We start from the raw sequence: 12,511 nt of genomic DNA, 5'->3' as shown, positions 1-12,511 counted from the left end.
TAGATACTCCCTGAACAGCTTAAGTTCATTTTTCTATAAGTGTCTGACAAGAACAGTGTAAAACAAAAAACCTTGGTAAGCAAGGTATGTTCTGTCCAACAACACCTTTATTTCTATGAATATGGGGAAAAGTGGTCGATTTTTTAGAAACCCCAACACAGATATATATTCAATGCATTAAAACATAATTTTGTAGAAAAAGGGACAAAACTATATTTAACAAATGTATTTATGGTTTATTATGCAATTTTCAAACAAATTAGAACATTTTTGGAAGGTTTTTTCCTGAGTGGTTTGATTGTATGTAATAAATGCCTATAGTGTGCATCGGGGAATTTGTATATAATATCTGAGGAGTAGGAAATGGCAGAGTACGTATTAAACGATGTGCTTTTATAGCAAATCTCTTGTTTGGATTCCTGGTTCCATGGCTTAGGTACGTTTTATATTAGTGATGCAATCAGCACCCTAATTTCATATTCAATTATCGTATAGATTTATTTTATTTAACACAAGAACCAACAATTAAAAACACAGTTGTGCATAATAGTTAAACAAAAAGGCACAATTTATATTCAAATTAGAACACATCTGATTGTTAAAAATAAATAAATACAAAGGACTTAACTGAAAAAAGAATATGCATCTGTCTTCATCATATTCTTTAACATAATAAAAAAAAATACTATATTTCAACAGAAATAATTTTTATCTGAATTATGGTTCAAAACATTTTTAATTAATCTCACAATTCCTTACTAATTTACTAAATTCAACTTCTTTTTATATAATCTTGCTATATAATACAAACACAACATGTTTTGAAACAAAAGAAGGTAAATCGGTAGATTTAACAATTAAAAAAAAAAAAAAAAAAAAAAAAAAAAAAAAAAAAGTTAGAAATCAAGAGGCCTAAAGTGTGTATCCTAGCAACATGCTAATCTACTGTATGAGTACTAAAAGAAGCCCACTCACACATTCAAAGTTTTTAATGCAAACCGGCAACAGGAGACTTCAAACTTGGTTCTAATTTGATGCATCGATTCACCAATATGTAATCAAAGCTCAGGAAATTTAAGGACAAATGATCATTAATCGATAATCATTGATTTAATTGTTGCACCCCTAATTTATGTACTGGTGTACGTCAGATACGTTTTATTGGCGAGTTCTACTGTAGTTGCTTAAAAAGTCGCCTCTTTAGGCATGTGACTTTTCGGGCTTTACAGCTCCTGCTGGCAGTTGACTCCGCATTGCAAGAGCAAACATCTTGTGTGATGATTGACCTACAGAACAGAAGTAGACCGGCCTACTCCCTAAAGCAGTGATACTCAACTGTGGCCCTCGAGATGTAATCTAGCCCAGGTCTTTACTTCTAGCAGGTTCTAATGTAATTAATTGAAGCTGCTAAGTGGCAATGAACTAATTTAGGACCTGGTTCATCTAAAGACCAGGACTGGAATCGATCTCGAGGACCAGAGTTGATTACCACTGGCCTAGAGCAAGGCCTGGGTGCAGAGGAGACACCGCAGTGGCAGTGACACCAACCCACCATGGGTAATGAAATGGAAAAGTTAATAACAGGATTTTTCTTTTTTTTTTTAAACTATTCTGGAGCGGATTCTCATTTTTAAAATCTACTCATTATTTTATTAATGTACAGGCTGGGCAATTGGTTGACAAACTTAACATTTGGGGAAGAGATAAGAGTTCTTGGATGTGACACAATGTTACTATCCATAAGGAAGCCAGAAAGTTTCTCACTTCATGACCATACATTATCTTTTGTAGTTCCCTGAATAAGACTGTGTCCTATTTTTGTTTAGCCCCAATTGTAATACAATTATGTAGCAATTTTGACATTATACAGTACCTATCAGGTGGTTACCGATTTTAATGATTTTTAAAATATTCTGTTTTACAGGTATTATTATTATTTATTTTTATTTATTTATTTATTTTTTTTTTTCTGAAAATACATATTAAAAATAGATTGTTAATTAAAATGAACTGCAGAGTTCAGAACATTCCAAGCTTTGCTGCCTGTCATTTGAATTATAAAACTGCTTGGTAAAATCCTGCTCTGATTGGTTAGCTGCGTTTTATCAGCCGTATATGAATCCCACACAACCTTCAACAGACACATCACCTTTGATTCAAATTCCTCTGCCACTTATCTGTCCTAATTGTATAACATTTAATATGTGTAAGTTACCACTAACTGAAAAAAGTCAGACCCAGAATCAAATGATGATCTTTTTAATGAAACTGTTGAAGAATGGCATGAAGATTAATTTCCTGAAACCGATAAAATACCAGTAATTGAAATGTATTTAAAGAAACAAGGCACAGTAAAATAACAGAACCAAGACTGAATCAACTTGAACTTGACTGAAATGAAAAAAAAAACAATAAAAGCTTATAAGGCTAAACTACATTAGAGCAAAAAATTCGACAACCGAGTTCAAAACCAATTTACCTGAACCCTAGAAATCTCTATAATGTATACACGCTCTTTCTTTTTTCCCCTGTAAATGTTGTTTATTTTCATTGATCACGGGAGCAAAACAGGAGCTACGACAATGTCCCTAAGTAATCAAAAGGGGAATAATTCATATGGGGGAAAAAATGTGCACGCCATAGCAAATAAATTAGATGGGTATTTGCAAAAAGGGACAATCTGGGCCGGATAAGGCGTTCTTTAATTTTAAAGTTGAAATAAAGACCTTTAACTTGCTAATATGTAAATTTTTTGATTAGCGATATTTGTTTACTTCCTGGTGTCTCATGTAACCAGGGGAATTATAGTAACGTACTACCGCAAAGCACTAAAGGATATTGGAGGATACTGTGTAACCAGACTCGATCACAGTTCACGTCTAGATTACAGTTAAACCAGTTTATCTAACCTAGTTATGCCGACAATGGAGTTCAAGCCTACCTCCTGAGTAGGTTCCAAACTCGGTTGTCGAACTCAGTTATGAACCATGTTTAATGTGGATGCAAATCGAGTTAAGCACTTTTAAACCCTTAACTGGGTTATAAAATGTTAATGTGGACAGGGCCTAAATGTGCTGTGAATAGCCAACAAAACTGGCTCCAAGAAAAAGGTAGACCCCTATACTTCAGGGGGTTTGAATGCATTTCAATATAATTTTAATGGATTAATGATGGCAAAGTGCACCAGAGGAACACCTTTCTTTGAATATGCGTAATTTTTAGCAGCACGTAAAATCAGACTTTACGGCTGCTAAACACAACTGATGGTTTTACACCCGTAAATCACCATGCACGTATCCTTACATTACCACCTTAATGCACTTTCGAAGGACGAGTTTGAACATTGGAATAGGGTATAAACGTCATTATGATGTGAACATGTTATGCTAGGTATATGTAATGGAAACAAAAAAGAGGCTTATTGCTTGTATGTTTTTGCCGCAAATTGACTATGGTGATGCAGTATATAGGTTTGCATCACCATCAACTTTAGGTAAACTGGACTATATCGCTATAGCCAACATCATGTAGCATTGATGTACATTACAAATACAAGATTTAATACTCAATACTGATGTGAACATGATAGCACCACGGCCATGTGTGATCGGGTTCACCTAATCGTAAATCACCATGCACGTTTGCTGATCCTTACATTGGTATCCAATAAATGCACCTTTCGAATGACTTTGAACATAAATGTAACGGAGTTCGCCAATCAAGATAGGTGCATAGCGACAACGTCATATATTATGCATATGACTGGAAATATATATAATTATATTGCATTGATTGTAAAAAAGCGGCATGTGTATGCTTTTGCCGCAAGATTGACTATATATAATAGGTTTGTTTACCATCAAATTTATGCCCATAATTTATATATATAGATATATATATATATATATATATATATATATATATATAATGGAAACAAAAAAGCGGCTTATTGCTTGTATGCTTTTGCCGCAAATTGACTATGGTGATATATATACGATTTGGTAGGCTGCTATATCATGCAGACTTCAAATTTGGCTTTTGGCTTCATGCAGGTTGAAGCACTGGTATATTCTGGTATATAAGGCTATTCAATGTAAATTATATTCATATACTTATTTAAATGAATACCTTATAGTTTACCATACTAACCATTCTTTTTTGCATTTTAAAATCCCAAATGTGCGTACTGAAGCTGGAAAAGGATCTTTTGCTTGTTATGCCCCATAGTCCTGGAATGTGTTCCAGTCCAAACTAAAGCTGCAGACCCAGATATCTTTATTGCTTTTTAAGAGTAAACTGCATGATTTCGTGTCTGAGAGTTGTAATTGTTTTAAATAGTTGACTACTTTTGTATATTTTGATTATTGTTTTAAATGTGATTTGCCTGTGTCTTAACTGTATTTTATTGTGAATTTCTTCTTGTCATCTGTTTGACTTGCTGATAGGTCTAGGTCTCACTCGTAAAAGAAGTTTTAATCTCAATGTGTACCTAGTTAAATAAAGGATAATATACAGTACTGTGCAAAATTTTTAGGCAGGTGTGAAAAAAAGCTATAAAGTAAGAATGCTTTCAAAAATCGACATGTTAATGTTAATAATTTATCAATTAACTAAATGCAAAGTGAGTGAACAGAAGAAAAATCTAAATCAAATCCATATTTGGTGTGACCACCCTTTGCCTACAAAACAGCATCAATTCTTCTAGGTACACTTGCACAGAGTTTTTGAAGTAACTGGGCAGGTAGGTTGGCCCAAACATCTTGGAGAACTAATCACAGTTTTTCTGTGGATTTAGGCAGCCTCAGTTGCTTCTCTCTCTTCATGTAATCAGAGACAGGCTCGATGATGTTGAGATCAGGGCTCTGTTGGGCCACACCATCACTTCCAGGACTCCTTGTCGTTCTTTACGCTGAAGATAGTTCTTAATGACTTTCGCTATATGTTTGGAGTCGTTGTCATGCTGCAGAATAAATTTGGGGCCAATCAGATGCCTCTCTGATGGTATTGCATGATGCATAAGTATCTGCCTGTACTTCTCAGCATTGAGGAGACCATTAATTCTGACCAAATCCCCAACTCATTTGCAGAAATGCAGCCCCAAACTTGCAAGGAACCTCCACCATGCTTCACTGTTGCCTGCAGACACTCATTCATGTACTGCTCTCCAGCCCTTCGATGAACAAACTGCTTTCTGCTACAGCCAAATATATCAAATTTTGACTCATCAGTCCAGAGCACCTTCTGCCATTTTTCTGCACCCCAGTTCCTGTGTTTTCATGCATAGTTGAGTCGCTTGGCCTTGTTTCCACGTCGGAGGTATGGCTTTTTGGCCGCAAGCCTTCCATGAAGGCCACTTCTGACCAGACTTCTCCAGACAGTAGATGGGTGTACCAGGGTCCCACTGTTTTCTGCCAATTCTGAGCTAATGGCACTGCTGGACATCTTCCGATTGCGAAGGAAAGTAAGCATGATGTGTCTTTCATCTGCTGCAGTAAGTTTCCTTGGCCGACCACTGCATCTACGGTCCTCAACATTGCCCGTTTCTTTGTGCTTCTTCAAAAGAGCTTGGACAGCACATCTGGAAACCCCTGTCTGCCTTGAAATTTCTGCCTGGGAGATACCTTGCTGATGCATTATAACTACCTTGTGTCTTGTTGCTGTGCTCAGTCTTGCCATGGTGTATGACTTTTGACAGTAAGCTGTCTTCAGCAACCTCACCTTGTTAGCGGAGTTTGGCTGTTCCTCACCCAGTTTTATTCCTCCTACACAGCTGTTTTTGTTCAAGTTAATGATTGTGTTTCAATTTGAATTGATGATCATTAGCACCTGTTTGGTATAATTGTTTAATCATACACCTGACTATATGCCTACAAAATCCCTGACTTTGTGCAAGTGTACCTAGAAGAATTGATGCTGTTTTGAAGGCAAAGGGTGGTCACACCAAATATGGATTTGATTTAGATTTTTCTTTTGTTCACTCACTTTGCATTTAGTTAATTGATAAATATAAACTATTAACATGTCTATTTTTGAAAGCATTCTTACTTTACAGCATTTTTTCACACCTGCCTAAAACTTTTGCACAGTACTGTATGTATATATATATATATATATATATATATATATATATATATATATATATATATATATATATATATATATACTGGTAGATATTGCATAGTCGGCAACCAGTTTGGGGTCATACAAGTACTAATATATTTGTGCACAGTTTTTGCCAAGTATTTGTTGGGCACACAAGTCGTCGTCTTATATATTAGAGATTATAAAATGATGACTCGTGTGTCTAGAAAAAAACAGTTTTTCTGAATAAGGTGTCTAGAAGGGCTAGTATTCCGATAGTATCCTAATACAATATCCTTTTACAATCCTTATTCTGCACGTCACAAACCTGGTTTTGTGCTTGGCGCATACCTTTGAATATACCAGGATCACGCATATTGTCGGCCACTCCCCCCATATTGCGTGATGCACACAGAATAGATTGTGCAGAATGGATTGTGAAGTGCAAAAGGATGTTTCGAATATGGCAACTTGGCACAATTTCGGCACAATGGCCATTTGTAGTGCGCATACCCATCTGTGCGGTGTGCAAACCTTTCGAATATCGGGCCCATTGAGAGCAGAACAGCATATAAAAGCAGAACCCTTTTTGAATAAACCACTTGTACAGCAGAAAAGTACATTTAGTGAAAGATGCAACATATAAGAATGCTAACAACGTATTTGTAGCAGTGATTAAAAAATTAAGACAAAGTGGAAAAGACAAAACCACACACTATCCTCAAATAACCCCAGCAGAGGCACAAAGAGCATCCTCCTCACACTGACACTGCTGCTTTCACCTGTAACAGAGCTCCTTGTGGCTGTGCAGCAGTCAATAAGGTTACAGTTTTATCAGATTTATTTATGCAATTTGAGTTTAAATATGTATGTTCATTAATGAACTAGTAAATCAGCATGTAATAGACACATTTAATTTATATACAGAAATTGTTTACTTAATACACATTTTAATCATTTATATTTATAAATAAACACATAATTTATTAAAATAATAATTTAAAAAAAAAACAGTTTTACACAAATGCCTTCACTGGAACTATTTTCTTGTGCGTCATGATATTTATTGTTGTTGGAAAGATGTTTTTAAATTTACTGTGTTCATTTAGAAAGTAATCGTTTTATAATCATATAATAACAGTATTAAGGCATGATGGGGGATGGGTTGACATGATATAACCACACTTAAGGGTTAGTTCCTATACATCATCTGAAATAAACTAAATCTACTGTGTCAAAAAGTTGTTCCACTTTAAATGTATCACTGGTTGAAACACTTCTTGAAACTTCAGCTCCTTATGGCACTGTCATAAATTAATTGTTAAAGAACACTAAACGTGTGGGTTTGTTTGTATTTTATTTGTGAATATATACCTTATCTGTTGATATTCCATTTTGTTCTGCGTGGGACACAGTAAACACGGATCTCGGATTTTTTGTTTTTTTGTTATATCCCAGCTTTTTGTTTCCTTTACATACCGACGTCATAGAGAGTTCATAGATATTGACACAAGTGTTGGGTATGGAATTGATGCGACTTGACCACGCAAGCCACAGTAATCATGTTATTGTTTTTATACCCAAACACTTCCTAATACAGCCGCCTCTCTCGTTGCTGAAGCTAAAAGCTCGCTGAGGTCATAATGACCGTGAATAGACAACCATTTTGATGGGCATTGCAGCAGTTGATAATGGCACCCACAGTAAATTGCTGCATGCTCGCGTTCAGTTTGAGCCGTATATATATATATATATATATATATATATATATATATATATATATATATATATACGTGTGTGTGTGTGTGTTATTTTAATTTTTGTATCTATTGTAAAAAAATCTAGAGAAGCAGCAGTCAGCCTTTATAAAAGCCTTTTTTTCTTAATTTAAATGACCCCAATGTTCATTTTCACTGATTTAGGATTTTTTCTTTTTCTTTTTTTTTTTCTAGCTCAAATTAGTCTGGTATGGGATTCGTTGCATTATACTTAGTGACCCATATCAATGGCCACGGTTCTTGTTTTTGAGGGGGAGAGAAAGATTTCTTGAATGATTACATAGACCTTTCCACGGGAACACTAGTCTTCTGTGATGGCTGTTGGTCACAAAGCCTATTAATCTGCTTCTGTCTTGTTTACAGTGAGGTTGCTGCTGGAATGCTGAGCAGGGGGATAATGTGAGGGTTGTGACGATGTGTTTGTAGGGAGGACCACACTTGTATACAAAGAGACTTTCACATGCTTCAAGGTCAAGTGTATGGTTTTAAACACCATGTTTGCAGATGAAGAAAATTCTTATTAATCCATTAGCCCTGTCTATTGTGTATATGGGAATAAAGAGAGTATGAGAAACTTTGACGGACGTGACATTTCTTTTTATTTAAGCTACTTTAACCATGTTTGTAAAGAACTGTGCACTGACTTTGTTTTGTTCACCTCCTACAAGGAATATTTTAGTACATTTCTTACTCACATTTTCAGCCATAGTGTCCCTCTTAAAAGGCTGATGGTTTTTGCTTTTTTTTGCTTTTTTGATATTATGATGGCTATCCATGCCTTATTTCACCCTTCATGGAAACTGCGCTTGTGTTTAGCGAAAAACAAAAGCACAGCATTTAATCCTAGAATTACATGCTTAAAAGTTTCCTTACCTAAAAATAGCAAACACATGTAAATAGTGTTGTTAATGTCAGCTTTGGTTTTGATACTTTAATAATACCATGTGTAACTTGGAGTAATTTTTTCTAATGTATATTACTGTGTAATTGGGGTTTGGAAACATGTCACATTTACAGCTTTAAATGTTTAGGAAGATATAAGTCAGGTCAAAGAAAGGTTTTGACTTCTTTGTAAACAGCCTCTAGATTTGTGACATCCTTTAGCATTCGCTACTGTGTGAGTCTAGTTGTATAATGTTTTATAGAAAATATCTTATTTGGTTTATCTTTAATAATTCAATTGAAATCTTTATTATTTAACCAGGATTTAGAATGCATGGGGATGTACATTCAATTTATGTATAGTAACAGTGTGTATAGCACATCACACAGTAATTAGAAAAGGCCCATTTGTTTTCAAACATAATTTCTATAATGCACAATTGGGAGTCTTATCAATGGCTATTTTTTTTTTTTACCCCAGAGAAGTTGGTTGGTTGTTCAAATGTATAATAATAATAATTTTAAACAAATGAACAGTTCACTGATGCAGTGAGGAACTGTATGAACAATATTGGGAAAAAATCACACATTTTCAGTTAGACTGTATATCAAGTCCCTGCCTCTCATATAATTCAATAGTAATAGTCATGATGTAATTCAAAACAAGTTCCATGCAAATAATTATTCTAATATTGTGTACAGCTGCTTTATAACATTATGCACATTCTTTTAGGCTGCCATTCTAGTGTCCTTATTTATTGAACAGATGTATTTTATCTTTCTTTCCTGCATGGACTATGGCATTGTAAACTAGACTCACAGTCTAAATATTTCCTTTGATTATGTATCTTGCAATTCTGCTGTTACATTGATGTTAGGGTCTGCTGTAGCATTTTAAAGAGAAACAGTCCTTGCTGATTTTGTTCTACCTAACTTCATATGCAACATGAACCGGAACCAGAAATTGAACTTTTGATAATGATTGTATAACTTCACAGGCTAGAAAATAAGCACTTGCATTAGAACTGAATTTCCTCATAAATGTTAATAAATTTGCCAAGAGGTTTTAAATGCAATACTGTATACTGTATGTAACTATAATTAAAAAAAAAAAACAAAAAAAAAACAACTAAGATAGTGTAGTGGGATGCCTTTTGAAACATACGATTAAAATTGTACATGAAACTTCAGTAACAATAGTAGCCTTTTTGTACATCGTAAAAGTGACCATTATACAGACCTATGAAGAGAGATCGCATCTTACAAGCGACCACTTTTGCTTACTCCCATGAGTGGTAGGTTTTACTGTGTATTTTTAGTTATAATTACTGTAATAAAATAAGCTTCTGTGCCTTTAAATCAATTGGTAAAATGAATATTTGGCTGCTAATGGAATACATTATCTACTGAAACATTCTCCAATCTGGCAAATGTATAAATGATGCTGTGCTGTGTCTTTAGGGTCAATTGATGTTCTATCTTTTGATATAAATGAGAAATACATACTGATCGATTTGTTACCTTGTGTGAGATTCGAGGGGAATGAGCGAGGGTTCCTCCCCCCCTATGTTTTTCCTACCAATAACATCTGCTAAACCCCTATTTAAACCCCAAGCCATGCACTTGCTCTCTGTCTTCTGTTTGCCTGTCACAGCACAGCTGACAAATGCCGCTGACCATTCTACCCTTGATGTTGCTGAACAAAGCTGTCTCCTGGTCAAAGTGTGCATGTGACAAGAATATCCTAAGCACTCTACAAATCTGGGCTGTATGGTAGGGTGGCAAGAAGGAAGCCATTACTCAAGAAAGCCCACTTTGAATCCCCTTTGAAGTATGCAAAAAAACACTCAGGAGATTCTGTAGCCATGTGGCAAAAAGTTTTGTGGTCTGACGAAACTAAAATGGAACTTTTTGGTCTAAATGCAAAATCTTATGTTTGGCGCAAACCCAACACATCGCATCACCCAAAGAACACCATCCCTACTGTGAAGCATGATGCTGGCAGCATCATGTTATGGGGATGTTTCTCACCAGCAAGGACTGGGGCACTTGTCATGATAGAAGGGAAAATGAATGGAGCAAAGTACAGAGAAGTCCTTGAGGAAAACCTGCTGCCCTCTGCAAGAAAGATGAAACTAGGACACCTTTCAGCTTCACCTTTCAGCATGTCAATGACCCAAAGCACACAGTCAAAGATACATTGGAATGGCTAAGGAAATAAAAGATAAATGTCCTTAAGTGGCTTAGTCAGAGCCCTGACCTAAATCCAATCAAAAATTTGTGGCATGACTTGAAGATTGCTGTCCATCAACGCTTCCCAAGGATCTTGTCAGAACTTGAACAGTTTTGTAAAGAAGAATGGTCAAATATTGTCAAATCTAGGTGTGCAAAGTTGGTAGAGACCTATCCCAACAGACTTACAGCTGTAATTGCTGCCAAAGGTGCTTCCACCAAGTATTAATTCAGGGGGGTGGAGACTTATCCAAATATGATCTTTCAGTTTTGTATTTTTAATATTATTTTTTTTCTCACATTTTTCCCCTTAACACTGTGGAGTATGGTGTGTAGATAAGTGGAAGAAATCCTCATTTAAATGCATGAAACTCTGAGGCACTGACACAACAAAATGTGAAAAAAGTTCAAGGGGGTGTAGACTTGTTAAAGGCACCATATACTCAACCTTAACTTGACAAATACAAATACTTTGTGATACAATGTATTTGTATTTGTATTACAATGAATAATAATAATAATAATAATAATAATAATAATAATAATAATAATAATAATAATAATAATAAATAATCTATTGAGTTAAAGTTAAGTATAATGCAATGAAAAATGCTAATGTACATTTAAAAAAAAAAAAATAACATCACAACATAATGCTGAAAGACTTGATATTTAGATCTTCCTAAAGAAATATAGCCCTATAGCCTGGGGATCACTGGTTCGGATCAATTGGCCGAGCGCCACCCAGTTGGGGAGGGTTCAAGTCGGCAGGGTAATCCTCGGTTCACTGCGCACCAACGACTCCTGTGGCCAATAGGGAGCCTGAGGGTCTGCTGTAGAAGCCACTCAGATTTGTGTTGGCCTCCGACACTATGGGTCTGGTGGCTTCACAGTACACCTGCAGCGTGAAAAACAATGGCTTGGCAGGACAAGTTTCGGAGGACATGTGTGTCTGCCACCATTTCACAAGTTGGCACGGGAGTTTTAGTGGTGAACCGGGATAAAAATAATAATTGAGCATTCCAAATTGGGGAGAAAACCGAGGTATAAACAATTGGCGACAACTACATTTACAAAAAGAAAAAAAAAGAAACACATGAACAAAGTTTGTACTTTAATAGTTATCAGACACATTGCTTAGTATTTTTTTTTCCTTTCTCAGAAATGTGGTAAGGAGATTTGGTTAATTAAGTTAAATCTGATATCCCAGAAACTCTAGCTGACATACTTCTTTGTCTTTAAACTCAAACAAGTGCTATACTACTTAATGGTAAATACATATAATCGATTTTCAACTGTTTTATAAATTTGAAGTATTTTCAAGTCTGTCAAGCAGAGATGAGTTTTTATCGACATACGTATTGTATATCGTCTCACTCCTACCTTGCAGCATTCCTTAAACAAGATATTATACAGAGCCTATTGGAAGTGTTCACCCCCCGCTTGGACGTTTTTACAGTTTGTTGTGTTACAACCTCAAATCTTAATGCATTTAAATGGGATTTTTTTTTCCCTTTGATTTACACCACCTACTCAAC

Source organism: Polyodon spathula, chromosome 2, assembly GCF_017654505.1.
Source record: "Polyodon spathula isolate WHYD16114869_AA chromosome 2, ASM1765450v1, whole genome shotgun sequence".
Lineage (NCBI taxonomy): Eukaryota > Metazoa > Chordata > Actinopteri > Acipenseriformes > Polyodontidae > Polyodon > Polyodon spathula.
Note: the sequence above shows the minus strand (reverse complement) of the source record.